The sequence below is a fragment of the Macaca fascicularis genome, chromosome 11 (genome assembly GCF_037993035.2).
Source record: "Macaca fascicularis isolate 582-1 chromosome 11, T2T-MFA8v1.1".
In the NCBI taxonomy this organism is placed as follows: Eukaryota; Metazoa; Chordata; class Mammalia; order Primates; family Cercopithecidae; genus Macaca; species Macaca fascicularis.
In genome coordinates, this window is record NC_088385.1 from 26,989,813 (window position 1) to 27,007,562 (window position 17,750).

At 36.3% G+C, this 17,750-nt stretch overlaps 1 protein-coding gene across 19 annotated transcripts in view; it reads right to left on the minus strand.

The window, feature by feature from the left end:
* The window catches only part of SOX5 (SRY-box transcription factor 5), a 1,031,820-nt gene that overhangs the window by 739,425 nt on the left and 274,645 nt on the right, over positions 1-17,750 (minus strand). For all 19 annotated transcript variants that reach the window (XM_065523881.2, XM_074006410.1, XM_074006408.1 and 16 more), the window contains one exon: positions 7,875-7,971. The gene's annotated coding sequence lies outside the window, so the exon portion shown is untranslated. The remainder of the gene's footprint in view (positions 1-7,874; positions 7,972-17,750) is intronic.

Sequence of the window (17,750 nt, forward strand, 5' to 3'; positions counted from 1 at the left end):
AGCAATTCTTTGCCTCAGCCTCCCAAGTGGCTGGGATTACAGGCACCCACCACCATGCCTGGCTAATTTTTGTATATTTTTAGTAGAGACGGGGTTTCACCATCTTGGCCAGGCTGGTGTTGAACTCCTGATCTCGTGATCCACCTGCATCAGCCTCCCAAAGTGCTGGGATTACAGGTGTAAGCCACCATGCCCAGCCTAATGTGGGGAACTCTTTATAAGATCTTCAATTATTTTACTTAATTTTGAAAGATGTCTCCATTTAATTTACACTATTTGCCAGGATATTTCTCCCACTTAAAGCATAAAACACCACTTAAAAAATTAATAAAATCTATCAATTATTTGCTCTATTATTTTAACATTTATCTATCATGAGATATATATAGAAAATATGTTCAGTTTAACACATAGTAATAAAGCACATGCCCATGGAAGCACCACACAGGTCATTACTGGCACTCTCTCTTGAGTTAGAAGTGTTCCTGGACACAAATTCTCCACCCTGACCTCAACCTCTTTCCTCATTCCTAGATATCAGCACTCTACACTGGTATTTCTTGCTTTTCTTTAGTCTTCCTATCTACAGTGCATTCCTAAATGATATAATTTAGTTTGCTGGAATCATCCTGTGTGTTTTCTGATGTGTCTTGATTTTTCCAGCTAATATTCATTACAGCACTAAGATTCTTCCATTTTCAATACTTCACATGTCATTGTACGATTGTTCTATAATTTTCCAACTTGCTGATTACAGCTGAATTATTTCCAGATTTTTGGCAAATACAAATATTTCTCCTGTAACCCATCTTGTAGACGTCTTCTGACACATATATGCGCATATTTCTCTAGGATATTTATCTCTAGGAATAATAGAGTTGCTATTGCTTAAGCAAGGGCTACAAACTTCAACTTTACTAGGTACTGTATCTAAGAGTAGCTGTTCCAACTTACATCCCAACAAGCCCTAGATGAGTGTTGCTGTTGCTCTCCAACTTTGTCAATGCTTTGAACTGCTAGACATTTTACTTTTCTCTATTCTGAGGCATGGGTAGTGGAATCTCATTATGAGTTTATGTTGTATCTCCTGGCTACTACTGAGATTAAGGATTTTTTCATGTCTTAGACATTATTTCATATATTGAACATTATCAAATTATTGTCCATTTGGATTTCTTCTTTTGCCTTTTTCTACTGGATTCTGTGAACTTTATCAATGATTTGTAGTTTTTTAAAAATCAATTCTGGATACCAACCTCGTCAATGATGTTTTGGAAATTTATTCCATTACTCTAGGTCCCGTTTTTCACTCTTTTTATGGTGTTTTCTGATAAACAACAAGGAGAAAATGTGTTGTGTGCTTTTATGGCTTAAAGAACCCTTCTCTACTCCTAAGTCATATTCCCAGGTTATAATCTTAGAGTATCTCAATATTGTTCTGTCCCTCACACTTAGGTTTGGGCCAACTAAAGTTGATTTTTCTGTGTGATGTGAAGTAGAGATCCAATCTTATTTTTTACATAGAAAATCAATTTTCTCAGTATCCACATATTGAAAATTTATTTCTCTACTACTTTAAAGGACTGCCTTTATTAGAAATAAAGTATCCATATTTGCAAGAGTCTGAGTTCTCTATTGTCTCTCATTTGCCTACTTGTCTATCCATGCAGGAATGTCACACTTTCTTTTTTTTTTTTTTTTTTTTTGAGACGGAGTCTCGCTCTGTAGCCCAGGCTGGAGTGCAGTGGCCAGATCTCAGCTCACTGCAAGCTCCGCCTCCCGGGTTCACGCCATTCTCTGGCCTCAGCCTCCCGAGTAGCTGGGACTACAGGCGCCCGCCACCTCGCCCGGCTATTTTTTTGTATTTTTAGTAGAGACGGGGTTTCACCGTGTTAGCCAGGATGGTCTCGATCTCCTAACCTCGTGATCCGCCCGCCTCGGCCTCCCAAAGTGCTGGGATTACAGGCTTGAGCCACCACGCCCGGCCTCACACTTTCTGAATTAACAGAGCTTAATAATATCTGTAGGGCAAGTCTTCCTACACATTGCTCCTTTATAAAGAGTATCTTGACTATCTTTTGTCTTTGGCATTTTAGAATCAACTTGTGACATTTCTCCCTCTTTCTTTCCCTCTCTCACACAAACACAGAGTACAGATAACAAGAAACAAAGACAAAAACAGCATATTTATTGTGATGGCATGGTACTTATAAATCAATAAGGGAGAAAGTGACATCTTTACAATACTGGATCTTTTCAGTGCCTGAATATGGTATATCTCATCATTCATATCAGCCTTAGAAAATATTACTTAATTGGCCGGGCGCGGTGGCTCAAGCCTGTAATCCCAGCACTTTGGGAGGCCGAGGCGGGCGGATCATGAGGTCAGGAGATCGAGACCATCCTGGCTAACACGGTGAAACCCCGTCTCTACTACAAATACAAAAAGAAATTAGCCGGGCGTGGTGGCGGGCGCCTGTAGTCCCAGCTACTCCGGAGGCTGAGGCAGGAGAATGGCGTGAACCCGGGAGGCGGAGCTTGCAGTGAGCCGAGATCGCGCCACTGCACTCCAGTCTGGGCGACAGAGCAAGACTCCGTCTCCAAAAAAAAAAAAAAAAAAAAAAAAAAAAGTTAATATTACTTAATAATGTTTCACAATTTTCCCCATAGAAATATTGCGCATCTCTTATTACCAGAAACTAGAAAAAAACGATGCTGATACATAGAAACACTGTACCTTATATTATATTATATGTATCAGTCTTGCAAAATTGTCTTATTAACTCATATCGTGTGTCAATAACAATGGTTGTTTCTTTTTCAATCCTAGTAACTTTATTTCCTTATCTTTCTTTACTGCATTGACTAGCATTTCTAGAAAAATACTAAATAGCAGTGGTGATAGCAAATTTCCTTGTCTTGTTCTTGAACACAGAAGGAAAGCCTTTAACATTTTACTGTTACAATTTATCTTTGCTGTATGTATTTTATATCACATTAAGGAAGTTCCTCCCTGCTTTTAGTTTTCCAAAAAATTTTAAATACAAGAAATAGATGTTGAATTTCATTAAATGCTTGCCCTGCATTTATTGAAATGATCATATGATACTTTGTTTTAATCTGTATTAAATTGTTTATTTTTTTACATATTATCAAACCCTGTATTTCTGGAATAAATCAACTTGGCCATAATTTTTTATTAAATGATTAAATGATTATTTTTATATATTGCCAAATTTGAATTGCTAATATTCTGTTGAGGATATTTCCACTTATAATCACAAGAGGAATTGGCCTGTAAGTCCTTTTTCATAATATTCTCATCAGCTTTGGTATGAAAATTATATGATAATTATTAAATGAATTCAGATCGTAACCTCTTCTATCTTTTGAAAATAAAAAATTATGTAAGATTAGACTTCGGCTGGGTGCAGCGGCTCACGCCTGTAATCCCAGACTTTGGGAGGCCAAGGCAGGTGAATCACTTGAGGTCAGAAATTTGAGACCAGCCTGGCCAACATAGTAAAACCCCATCTCTACTAAAAGTATACGATAAATTAGCCAAGGATGGTGACATGAGCCTATAATACCAGCTACTTGGGAGGCTGAGGCACAAGAATCACGTGAACCTGCGAGGCAGAGGTTGCAGTGAGTCAAGATCAGGCCACTGTACTCTAGCCTGGGCCACCCAGTGAGACTCGGTCTCAAAAAAAAAAAAAAAAAGAAAGAAAAAAAAAGGTTAAACTTATTTCTTCCTTGAATTTGCCTGCAAAATCATCTTGGTCAAGATTTTTGCTTTTGTTTTATAGGATGATTTTTGATTACTGAATTAAATTTCCTTTACAGTTATAGAACTATTCAAGTTCTCTATTTCTTTTCAGCAAATTTTGGCATTATACATATCTGTTGTAGTGTCTCCTTTTTCTTGCATTGTAGCTCAGTCTCATCAGAGGTTTGAAACGTTTATTCACCTTTTCCAACAATCAGTTTTTTGGCTTTCTTAGTCCTCTTTGTTACATGACTGTTTTCCACCTTGTTAATTTTGTTCTTACTTTAATTAATTCCTTCCTTCTACTACACTGAGTTTATTTTGTTGTTTTATAACTTCTTGAGAGGAATTATTGGCCTATTAATTTTTGCCCTTTGTTTTTATAATATATTCCTTTAGGTTATAAATTTCCCAGTAAACACTTCTTATATGCATTCTACAATTGTTATATGTAGGATATCTATTATTGTTTAGTCTAAAAACTTTCTAATTTCCATTGTGATTTCTTTTTTTTTTTTTTTTTTTTTTTTGAGACGGAGTCTTGCTCTGTCGCCCAGGCTGGAGTGCAGTGGCGCGATCTCGGCTCACTGCAAGCTCCGCCTCCCGGGTTCACGCCATTCTCCTGCCTCAGCCTCCCCAGCAGCTGGGACTACAGGCACCCGCCACCACGCCCGGCTAATTTTCTTGTATTTGTAGTAGAGACGGGGTTTCACCGTGTTAGCCAGGATGGTCTCGATCTCCTAACCTCGTGATCCGCCCGCCTCGGCCTCCCAAAGTGCTGGGATTACAGGCTTGAGCTACCGCGCCCGGCCCGTGATTTCTTTTTAATTGTGAAACTATATTCCTAGCTCTATTTTTTTTTTTGCAGCTTAATTTCATTGTGGTACAATTTTAATTCTTGGAAAATGGTTGGGGCGTAATTTAATGAGCTATTCAGTGACTTAGAATATGGTCAATGTTTATCATTGTCTCTTATGTGCTTGAAAATAATGTAAATTTTACAGTTGTATGCAATGTTCCACACATATCTATAAGGTCATGTTTCTTAATCTTGCCATTCAACTAAATCCTCACCAATTTTTCTATTTTATTGTATCAATTACTAAGACAAGTGAATTAATATCACTGCTATTATACAGTTGTTTATTTCTCTTGTTGTTCTATCAATTATTCCTTAATACACTTCAAGATGATGTTATTAGGGGCATTGAGATTTAAAATTATTCTGTCTTCCTACTGAATTGAAACTTGAATCATTTATAAAGTGACTCTCTCTAGTAATGGTTTGGGCTTTAAAGTCTATTTTGCTTAATGAACTTTAAACACTAGTCACACCAGTGTCCACGTAGTAACTATTTGCATGGTATGTCTTCCATTATTATTTATCTTTGACACATGAGAAGTCTGAGCAATAGCAGTTAAGGAACAAACCAACAGTAAACAGGTATAAGTGGTATAATTAGGAGACAGACCCAAACAATCTGTCTCCAAGGTCTATGCTCCTAAACATCATGCTTCTCTTACAAGTTCAAAGAGTTAAGTCAGTTTAGGTTTTGAAAGGGGGAAAAAAAGGCTCTCACTGTCATTTCCACAAATATTTTCTCACATTGCTATCAAATTGTGATTTTTCACTCATCTTAGAGTTACAGTCTCACTCTTCTAATATTCTAAGGTAACATAATACTTTAAAAAAAAATCTTAATCCAGAACTGCAGTATTCAACCTCTTCCACTTACACACAAGTTTTGCTTTGTGCCTTTGAAATAGGCATGCATACCAGAAGCCTTCATGTGTTTACCCAGTGCCACTGAACTGCAGCACGGTACCTTGAACTGCCCTAAACTAAAAAAGGCAGTCAGGCTGCAATATGATCAAGATGTCTAAGTGGTTGTATGGATCTACTGAGCAGGAATCCTCATTTCAACCCGACTTTGGGAAAAAAATAACCAAAAGGATGGGTGCTGGGCTGTTTCAACTCTCCTTGAACAGAGAGATATATATATACAGTATCGTAACAAACAGAGGCACTTAGCAACTTATGTATACCTTCTGAAAATCCATACCTTTTATATTTCTCAAATTTTAATATTAAATTATACTTACTATTTAAAAACCCTGTAAACTATGAAGAAAATTAAAACTTCTCATGAGTCCATATCCAGAGTTAATTATATTTGATGTGTTTATTATTTTTTCTATTAATTTTTCTGTGTTTCTAATATATAGGCACATGTGGAGATATATACATGCATACATGTGTGTACGTATGTACCCACAAACTTGGAAACACATTATATCTTTAGTGTAGACTCCGATTTTTTAATTTAACATTGCATTATGCATAATTTTATATCCTTTAAAATTCTTTAGAAAAGAATTTTAAATATCAAATTTTAAATATCAAATGAAATACTCATTTCATTCTGGTTGCAGAATATCCCATCACATAAACGTGTTCAAATTTATCTAGCCACTGCTCTACTGCTGAACAGTTAAATCTATCTCAAATTCTTCCACTTACAAATATATGAAAATTGACTTAAAAGAAATATAAAATTTTATCTTGTTTAAATGGTTATGTTGGATCTGGATCACTTGCAACCAAGTATCTTCCAAACTAATAGCATGGGAATGTTGCATAGAATGCTTTGAAAGCATTTAAGGCTGTTAACAGAAGTGGTCAAATTCCTTCCTGGAAAGTTGAACAAATATAAGGTTTTCCCAGAATTATTGAAAATGTCCGTCTCTTTACACTCTTGTTATAATATTCCAAATTACTTTCCCGTAGTTAGATAAGTGAGGCATAACTTTGCATTCCTTTTATTAGTTTTTATATTACAGTTATATTCCTTATTAACTACTTGTTCTTATATCTCATTATATTTTAAATTAAGATATTAGTGTCTTTCTTATAACTGCTCTTTACATTTGATGTTTGCCATACTTATTAGAAGTAGCAGTCTCAGTTTGTCACTTGCCTTTTAATTTTATTTATATTGGTATTTTTGCCTGTAAACCTATAGAATTTTTGTTTGGAATAATTTTGTTGTGATTTATTCCACTTTTGTTAGCATAAAAATCCATTATTCGCTATGTTTTCTTCTATATTATATTGTTTCATTTGTCTGTGAATATATGAAGCCTGAGTTATAAGTATTTTAATAATATTATTGGGATTTTAACAATTTTGTTTGTAAAAGAGGTAACCACTACCATTAATTCTAAGGGTTTTCACACATATACTTGCATCTTGAAACGGTGGGAACATAAGTCATAATACTGTAAGAGCAGATTTCTGAACAAATGAGCTTTAAGTCATTATGCAAGACAAACACTATTTCATTATTCTTTTTAGGTATCAACAAAAGGAGATTTCCCTTTCAATCTTACTGGTGACAAACTTCTCCCGAACAACAGAATTCCTTCCCTTCATCCTTTTTCTGCCGTTGCCCGCATGATGACTAGTCAATCAATAAATTAGAAAACGATTTTCGGCTCTAGATCTGTGGTCAAACTTTCAGTGCCTGTTCCCAAGAGTATAACACTATTGAAAAGACAAACAGGGATTTCATGCACACACAGATAGATGCCCATGGAATGTTTCTGCCAGTAAATTAGAAAATATTTGTCTGGCTTCAGCAATACTACATTTTTGTATGTATTAATGGAATCATACCCCGGAATACTTAATAGCCTATAGAAATTTTCTAAAATATGTGACCTATCCATTGTAATCCCAAATATTTATTTTGAAGCAACAACAGAAAAGTAGCAACAAATGTTCCAAAAAACATTTTTCAGTGGAGAAAAAAGCTTTCACAACTTCAGAAAAAGTGTATCTCATTAAGAAAATGAAAAGAAAAGAAATGTTGCTATCATCTGCCAGTTTAGAGACATTACCATCATAATGAGTCTCAAAATTATAATTAAAAAGCCAGTTGTCATCTGAATATAAAAGACTATGTACTCTACTTTTTTATGTATATGTTTTATATATTTTTACTTATAAATTAAAAATAAGAGAAACCATATAAACTTCCATTTTTGTGAAATAGCATAGTTATCAATTTTTCAAAAGTGTATATTATGTGTTTTATGAATATACCTTTTTCCTACCCACTGCAGTGCCAGAATTCTCTGTTCGGCTTTCAGAATCTTGTCAACAGATTCAAACAGGAATCATGTCATCAGCAAGAGGAAAGCTGGAAAAATAAAAGTAGACCATTAACAGTGCATTGTTTTATTTAGTAAATATCAACATATGACTCTTGAAAGTAGAAGATGTGTAAGGTTTTCAAAAGAAATTTATATTTATATATGTAAATTGATACATAAACCATTAAATATATATGTAAATGTAAATTTACATTTATAAATGTAATAAAATTATGGTTTATGGAAGAAGGGGCATTATCTTTGGCATTATAAAGCCACCACAATTAATCTAAAAACTCAGAAGTTGTTGTGGTTCAATTGTAATGTAAATATCCTGCAAATGCTTTAGGACAGGCTACACTAAGGTAGATTCTTGTTGCTTGAAATGATTCATGAGGCATCGTCAGGTGTCCTCTTAGGTCTCTTCTTTGAGCCCATTCAAACATATAATAGCAATGGTCAACACAGTTATTTGTTAAATGTTCAGCTGTTTTTCATTTCATTCCATCCCTGCTATGTATTTCTCTGATTGCCCTGCTCAGCTCAACTTCAGAAAGTGCTCTTGCCACTGTCATGAGTGAATAAAATTCTGGCTTTGTTACCAATTTTCCTAAGCTAGACAAAAATTGGCCCTGACAATCTGTTGAGATTCCCAAGAATCAGACTTATGAAAGCAAGGAACCTGTACAAGGGAGGAGCCACAGCCTTGGTTCTGGCTCAGTCGCTCTACTATCAGTCCAATTCAAGGGAAATTGAGTAATGTCTTGGTGTTCATTTTTATATCATCACTGATTATTCAGTTTTGATCACAAGGTTTACTGTATTTGAATAGTTTTATTACCATACTATACCTTCCTGGAGCATGCCTGGTATCGAAGCATTTTACTCCATTCCAAAATCAGAACTTCTGTTAAGAAGCACAGAAATTCAAATGCCACAATGTTGACAAAGAGAAGAATCCACATTACTTCATTAGTTTACTCATTACTTCATTGAAGAATATTCGACAATGAGAAAAAAATTATCATTAAAAACTCTGAACATCAGGCTGGGTATGATGACTCACGCCTGTAATCCCAGCACTCTGGGAGGCTGGAGCAAAAGTAGTACTTGAACCCAGGAGTTCAAGACTAGCATGGGCAACACCGAGACTCTAGCTCTACAAAAAATTTAAAAATTAGCTAAGCATGGTGGCGTGCATCTGTAGTCCCAGCTACTTGAGAGACTGACGTGAGACGAGCGAGAGGATCGCTTGAGCCCAGGAGGTTGAGACTGCAGTAAGCTGTGGTTGCATCACCAGCACTTCAGCCTGGGCACCAAAATGAGACCCCATCTCAAAAAAGCAAACAAACAAAAGCCAACCAAAACAATAACAAAAGAACTTTCAACATGGGAAAGTATGCTGCTGAAGTAAAATAAAGACTGTCTATATAGAGTCAGTGGAGTTTTAAAAATGTATTTCCATAAAAAATTTTACTTAGAAAAAATACCACAAACTCCACTTTTTTTTTTCAGTTAATTGAATTGTCTCATCTGCCCAAATGTAAAGAGACTACCACAATTGTGTTTACTAAGTGAAACAGTGAAATTTTATCATATCATATATTTGGGTGACACAGAAATTCACAGGTGGTAATTTTACCCACAAGAGGGAGCTTGTATTTTTATATGTTTATTATAGAACATGAAAAACTTGAATTAAAATATGAAGTTCTAAAAATGTCTGTTGATACCATCATCTTTATGTCAGGTCAAGTTTTGAGGTAACCAGATTGCAGTTGGCATATTTTTCTTCAATGACAACATATCACTATGGCAAAAGATTGGAAATATAATTGGAATTTTAAAAACATTTCCTACCTAAATTATAATTAGGATTTTTTTAGATACAAGAATGAAGATGTAGCTGGCAAAGCAGCCTGAGAGATAATTCTTTTTAGGTGGTAGTAACATTAGGTGTATGAAATTGACTAGAATTATTATAAGTACTCTGCACCCAAATTTAATTACATAGCAGTGAAATGATAGTTCAGTCTTTCTTTTATCAGAAAAGAGGTTGTATAAACTAATAATTTTCTATGTATTTATAGAACAGGAAACAACCTACTTTAAAAATTACTAAGATCGCCAATATTGCTAATATCACTTAAAACTCGCTTAAGAAACATTGTAACTGGCATGATACCACAAGGAACTTTCCTTTCTTAGAGTTGAGAGAAAAAAAATTGTTTAAAAAAAAAGCTAAGCTCAATTCCTTCATATCCTGTAAGGTCCCTAAATAATATCTTAAGTTGTTAAGACTCTCAAAATAAATAAATACACTCTGAACTTTGTAAAAATAAAACAAATTCATCAACTTAAAAACTCCCATCTAAAAAAATAATTTTGACAACTTTTATTAACCCTGAGTGATCTGTTCTATCACATTCAGAGACACAGAAATAACTGAGCTGAAATTTGTTTTCTGACCCTCTGTAAACTGCAGGGGAGACAGATGATAAGCGTTCTGTCCCTTTCTCCCAGGGTTCTTGTCTCAACTTCTAGAAGATACTATATTACACAGGCAGGGAGTTGAGAAAGAAGGGGTTAATCACTGCTGCTCTTCCTTCTGGAATTTCCAACCTACCCATTAAATCATTGTTTTTTTCTCCCACTAGGGACTGTGAATCTAATGGACCTAAAATCAATACCTTACAAATGACATAAAAAATATATTCATTTTATGGACTAATGTACCCTAGTGTCTGAATCCTATTTACACCCTCTACTTTAAAAAGGAACGACAGACCCATTTCTGCCAGTAAAAGCTTACTCAGTCACTTCAGTGACATGCTGCAGAATGCACTGTCATACTAAAGGGCAGCACGAGGGAAAGATTGGTGGCTGCAAAACCACTACTGTGGAAACTTTCAACACAGTACCGTGAAATTGTGTTAAGAAACACAGTCAGGGAGGAGCACGCAGGTAGCTTCAAAGATGTTAGCCATGTTCTGAGGTGCTTTTATGGGTCTCTGTTTTATCATCTTGTTTCATAACTTAACGTCTATTATGTAAAATTTTAAGTGGATCAAATATTACATAATACCATTTTCAAAACAAACGCAGCTTTCACTTGATAGTGAATTCTATCATGATTGAAAAAACTGGATAACAATTCCTAAGAGGCAGAAATGCTCACTAACATACCACAGCACTATTAGCCAAATAGACATAGTGTGCAAGGAAGCCACATTAAAGGGACAGAGACAAGCCCCAGAAAGACAAAAGGTATTTTATTTACCAGACACAGCAGGGACACAATCACCAAAGGTGACTACTGCTTGGTGTTTTACATATTGAGAAAGTATGCTTATGAGAGGGTTTTATATTTACAGAATATTCTCCAAACCAAAGGGCCCACATCAAAAGCCATTCTTATCACTTAGAAAGTATTAAGCTTAATTTTTCTAAAAAGCATAATACATTGGTAACTTTTTTTAAATTTCGAGAATATCTTCTTCCACATTTAGTATTTTTATGATATCAAATATAGGGCAACCCTGTACAAACGCAAAGATACCTTCATTTTCATTGCAAAGATTAAAATATGAGGGGGAGAGAGAGTGAGGAAAGAGAAAAGAAAAAAAAAAAAAAAACCCAAAAAATTAAGGAAAGAACTTTTCTCCTAGAAAAATATCACCTGACTTACTTTTTGTTTCCATGGGTACAAACAGAAATAGAGAATAATGAATAAGGAAAAAAACTTTAAAACAGATAGTTTTTTAGAGAATTCTAGCAACAAGTCAGCATGAGATTTCCTGTTCAGTTTTACTGGCTTAAAATCTATACGGTTATAAAATTACCAAAAGGAAAAAAAAAAAAAAAAACTGTTGTTCTTTATTCCATTTGCCAACCAGAGTCATTTATCCCCTATTAGATAAAGTATAATAGACTCTACGGAAAGGGTCATTGGCCTTCCATTTAATGATATTGCCAGCCCCAATCTGCATTTTCCCGGCAATGTCCCTCAACACAGAATAAATGGCTGATCTCTTCACAATAACAGCTGATTTCTATTTATTAAGCTAAAAAGGTCACCATTTTCTACGGCTGGGCCGCCCTGCACTATTGATAATTTTATGCATAAACAAATGGCAAATTTGTGCCACATAAATATGCATTAGCAATTACTTTTTCCTTGGGCAACGCTCACCGCATGCAAATGTGTACCTCGCAGGGCCTGGTAGCTTTTGTTTTAGCTCTTGAACAGTGAAACAAAAGAGCACAATAAACAATTTTAAAATTGCCAATCAATAAGCAATGCAAATGCAAAGGTAAATGGCAAGAAACTTGCTCAGAAACAACAAAAGTGAAGCAGGAGGGAGATGGGGAAGGATTTTCTTTTTTATATTATTTCATTTCTTTCTCTTTGATAATGAAAAGGCTAAAGTACTCTTGACACAGAACAGCTAGCTAGGCTGGTACTAAAGCAGATGCCAGATGGGGAAAGGAGAAAATATACACATGTTGAATAAACACACACATCCCAAAAAGAGAGTAAGAGGAAAACTGTGTTCCTCGATGGGATTGGGGCATCACCTACTCAAATTTCAGATTGTCAATTTCAGAGATTTGTAAGAATATTCAATTTCAGAGATTCAAAGAATTTTAAAACTAAGAGGAGCTACAGAGACTCATAACCAAATCTCAATTCCGTAGTATTTTGCTATGCTGTTGTTTCCTAATGTCACCTCCCTCAGAAAAAAAGGAATATACATGATCAATAAATGGGATATCTTTAGCAACACAAAGAAAAGGGGTAAATGAGGAATATATAAGGAATAAAAAGCAATCTACAAAATGTTTAAAATAAAAACCCTAATCTCAAAACAACGCGAGAATAATGTCAGGCACAAGAAGCAAGAAGCATAAGAAAAACTAGGAAAAAAAAAAAGTGTTGCTCAATTTGAACAGGAAAACAATACATAACTCAAAAAAGTTGATTTTTTTTAAATCATAAATGAGCCTTAAGAGATTTTTTAGTGTTATTTACCAAGCACTATTCTAAGTGCTTGACACTTAGATCCATTACACTTCATCTTCACAAAAACCTCGAAGGATGGTACTATTAGCGCTGCTCCCATTTCCTAAAGCTGAGGCGCAGGGAGGTTAAGTTAATTAGGGCAGTGCTAGATCTGGGTCTTGACCCCATCTGAAGCCAGCACCTGCAAGCATCACTACTGCTAATACTTGCCATCCATTCTTTAAAAGCCATCCATGTTGACCCGGTTGAAAAATTTCTTCTGACCTGTGTAGACAGCTTTACCTTTGCATAAATAAATCACACTGCGTTTTAAGCATCTACATTCAGGGCTTATGTGAGTGTCTTTGGCCAAGTGATTAAAATACTTTAGCTTCTGTAAAATACGTAAATATTAACTTGTGTGTTAGTACAGATGTACCTTAGTACATTAGTGCAACACTTCGTGATCCCATCTTGATCTTAATGTAATTAAAGGTTTTACTATTCCACAAAGGATTAACAAGATTTACCCACAATGTTGTAAAAATAAATACACAAAGTATTCTTGGCTAAATGAAAATAGGCAAACCTGAAATCTAAAACCAGCAAGTGTTTCTGTCTTGCTCAGAGCCAAGAAAGTCTTCGCAGGTATCTGTTAGAATCCTGATATTGATCCTAAAAGTCAGACTTCTTTAGAGAAGGTCACAAAACTTCTCCCAGCAATGTTTTCCACCTGGTAATATCAGTGTTGGAAGGCCAGGACTGTTGCTTGAACACAGGGTGCCTTTGTCTGAGTAAGAAAAAGACGGCCCCTTGAGGGAGGCCATTCAAAAAATATGCCACCTGCGCAACCATACCTGGTAGCCCTTGAAAAGACTTTAGTGTTTCCTTACTTGGAAAAGTGTTATTGCTAATATTAAACTCTCTCTTTTTAAGAACCAAGTACCTACTCTTTAATACGAAATCAGTATAAAGATGCATTCCCACACGACAGCAGTATCTTACATGTTAATTCAGGTAACTACGTAGCTAGGGTACTCCTGTTTCATTCTATTTTGTTTCAGTTTTCAATCTTTATGGCTGTGTAGATAAAAGCTTGGGTATGTTTTTTCTTATTATTAGCTAAATGCAACCAATATGTGCCAAAAGCCATTAATTTATAACAGGCAAAGTTTTAGTTATAATCATTCCTTGCCCAAATGCTCACTCTCTATGCAAGGTAAGTAATTCAAACTAAAACCATGAATATTCCAACTAAAGTAGAGTTTGTCTGAAATTTCTAAGTACTCATAGACCCTGCTATGTAGAAGTCATGTAAATGGAAGTGAACAGGAAGTATGTAAAAAGTGCGGCTGTGTTACATGGACACTGCAATGTCCAAAGGCTCACCATGGGTTTCACAGCCGGGGCTATGTCAAATAGTCACATTGTTTGTCCCCAATCCCACAAAATTAGATTTAAATAGAGGGTACCTTTGGGGGATTCAGAAAGTCCTAGAGAACAACAGGAAATTCTAGTGAAGATTTTGTGTGAACAGCAGGAGGGGAACCACTGCCTCATTTGCCCTGGGCGAGGGTCTTGCCAGTCACTCTGCCTTAGACGTGTTCTTTCTTTTTTTTTTTTTTTTTGAGACAGAGTCTTGCCCTGTCGCCCAGGCTGGGGTGCAGTGGCCGGATCTCAGCTCACTGCAAGCTCCGCCTCCCGGGTTTAGACCATTCTCCTGCCTCAGCCTCCCGAGTAGCTGGGACTACAGGCGCCCGCCACCTCGCCCGGCTAGTTTTTTTTTTGTATTTTTTAGTAGATACAGGGTTTCACCGTGTTAGCCAGGATGGTCTCGATCTCCTGACCTCGTGATCCGCCCGTCTCGGCCTCCCAAAGTGCTGGGATTACAGGCTTGAGCCACCGCGCCCGGCCTACACGTGTTCTTTCTTTGCCCATCCCCTGCTCTGCTGATCCCTGGTGTAGGCTGATCACTGGAGGTCAAGTTTCTCAGGCTTCTCTAGCAGTCACCTTCCAGGTGAGTTCCACTACTGGGAGGAGAGCTGATGGAGGTGTAAGGAGAATGCGGGAGGCACGTGTTGTTTGTGTGTGTGTGTGTGTGTGTGTGTGTCTTTAACTTTTTAAACATTTATTATAGACAATTACAAACATATTAAAAAAAAACAAAGATACTGGTAAACGCTCATCAACCACATCCAAATTTCAACATCTATGAACCTTCTTCTATTTGAGTTTCTCCCTCATCTTTCCTGGCTTTGCCAGGGGTCTCAGGCAGCAGACTGTCCTTGGTCTACCTCCTGCCAGGCAGGCTCACATGGTTCCAGCTGCAGTCCAGTGACCTTGGTAACCCCACCTCCTCCCTTTGTCTCCACAGTATAAAGGTGGTAGCAATTTTTTGCTGTTCCTGAAGCCTAGCTGCTCTTTTACAATTTTTACTGTCAATGTGTAACACTTTTCCAATATTATATACCACCTTTTGAAAATAATCAGACCGAGCACAGTGGCTCACGCCTGTAATCCCAGCAGTTTGGGAGGCTCAGTTGGGTGGATCACCTGAGGTCGGGAGTTCGAGACCAGCCTGACCAACATGGTGAAACCCCGTCTCTTCTAAAAATACAAAAATTAACTGGGCATGGTGGCAGGCACCTATAATTCCAGCTACTTGAGAGGCTGAGGCAGAAGAATTGCTTGAACCCTTGAACCTGGGAGGTGGAAGTTGCAGTGAGTAGAGATCAAGCCATTGCACTCCAGCTGGGCGACAGGGTGAGTGAGATTCCGTCTCAAAAAAAAAAGAAAGAAAATAATCAGAGTAGTTCTGACTTCCTGCTTGGACCGTGACCATATAGATTCCTATTTTTATTTTATTTTTTATTATCTGTTGGTAGAACTACCATTTATCCCTTATTCTGAGCTCCCTTGAAGTATTAACAGGTCAAGACTTCATAAAGTATGGAACCCTTTCAACAGCATAAAGTCCAGTATGCTGGTCCAACATTTGCAATGCCTTAAGTATGGTTCCCCATATATAATATTCATGTTTTCATGTACAGTCTATTTTACATGACAATAAACAATCTATTCGTATTCTATACCTTTTATTGAATGCTTAATGATATTCTTTTCAAACTTGATTTGTCTTAATCTATGGGCCAGTGAAAGAAGAACAGCACTGTACTGGCTCTGGAAATTCTACATTAGTGTCTAACATCACGGAAATCTGCCTAGTCTATTTAAAGGAGGTAGCTCAATCTGGCATGAAAATACATTTTTCCAGTAGTAGGTGGCAGCCACTAGTTAACCAAGTTTATATCTTAAACAAAACATGTTTAACATGCAGTCATTTGTTTATTTCTAACAAAACATGATCTTCCAGTGTTAGGAATAAACACACACACATATCATAAAAATGACTGATGTTCAATGGCTCTTACAAAATTACATTTTGAAAAATTATGGGATGATGAATCAAACATATAGATTACATTTCCGTGAAACAGACATGTGCTTAATAATTAATGGGAAAAGATAAAAATAATATTTACAATTTTGTCTTACCCAAAACACTTGAATAATTATGTAACCATATAGCTAGGTGAAGACATACTTATCAAATTCGAACTAGAATCTGTAAGGAAATTTTAAAATATGAAAAAAACTAAGATAGATATGATGGACTTAATCCACAAGCTGAAACTTTAACCTGCTTTAACATAAAGTCTTACTATATAAAAAATACAGAAGAAAACATGCGCTTTAAGCATAATTCACAAGACTTTGTAATTTTTGACAATCACAATACAAGCAAAAAATGGGATGTGGCAGTAAAAAAAAAAAAGGGAAAAAGAGGATACAGTTAATAATTGTAGTGTCCAATCAAATGCAGGTAAAACTAACAATGGTAAGACAATATTTCAAACACGAGTTCCAGAACTGGTTTCAATCCTGTATGTAGGGAACTGGGCAGATATTCAACAGTCAGAAAAGATCAACCCGGAGCATAGTGTGCATGACAATTGTGCTAAATCAGGTGCTATTAGGAGGAGAAGATACACTCAGTTTGAAAAAGATCAAATTTAAGAGCGTGGGAGGGCCAGTCATAAAGTACAATCAGCAATTTGAAGGGTTGTCATTTGGAAGAGTAAGACTAGATATATTGTCTCATGCTCCAGATAAAAGAACAAGAGTTTTTTTAATATATAATTTTTATTTTTTTAGAGACAACGTCTCACTCTGTCATCCAGGCTGGAGGGCAGTGATACCATCATAGCTCACTGCAACTTCAAACTCCTGGGCTCAAGTGATATTCCTGCCTCAGCCTCCCAAAGCGCTGGGATTACAGGTGGGAGCCACTGCGTCTAGCCCTGTTTTTGTTTTTAACGGCAGGATTATGGGGACACACATGTCAGTACATCATGAAAAATAACTTTTTAAAATAAGCTATCCAGCAATGGAATAAACTGAAGGCAACCAAATGTTTTAGGGTACAAGCAGGGCTGCGGATACAGAAAGAATGGGTCACTCTGGCTTTGTTACTTATCCAAGTGATCTTGGACACAGTCAATTAACCTATTTATGACTCAGTTTTCTCATTGGTAAATTTATTCCGACATACACCATACCAAGGAAAGGTAAAAGATCAAACAGAGACTGACTACAGAACCATCTGTCAGAGGTCTGGGAATAGGATTTTTGAACTAAACTAGATATTGGGTCATGTAGCTTTAAGACCCATCCTAAGTGAGACTAAATTATTCTAGTCCTCGAAGTTCAGGTGGATATGCTCATTTCAGGCAGGAAAGGTTGGCTCTAAATATTTAAAAGCAG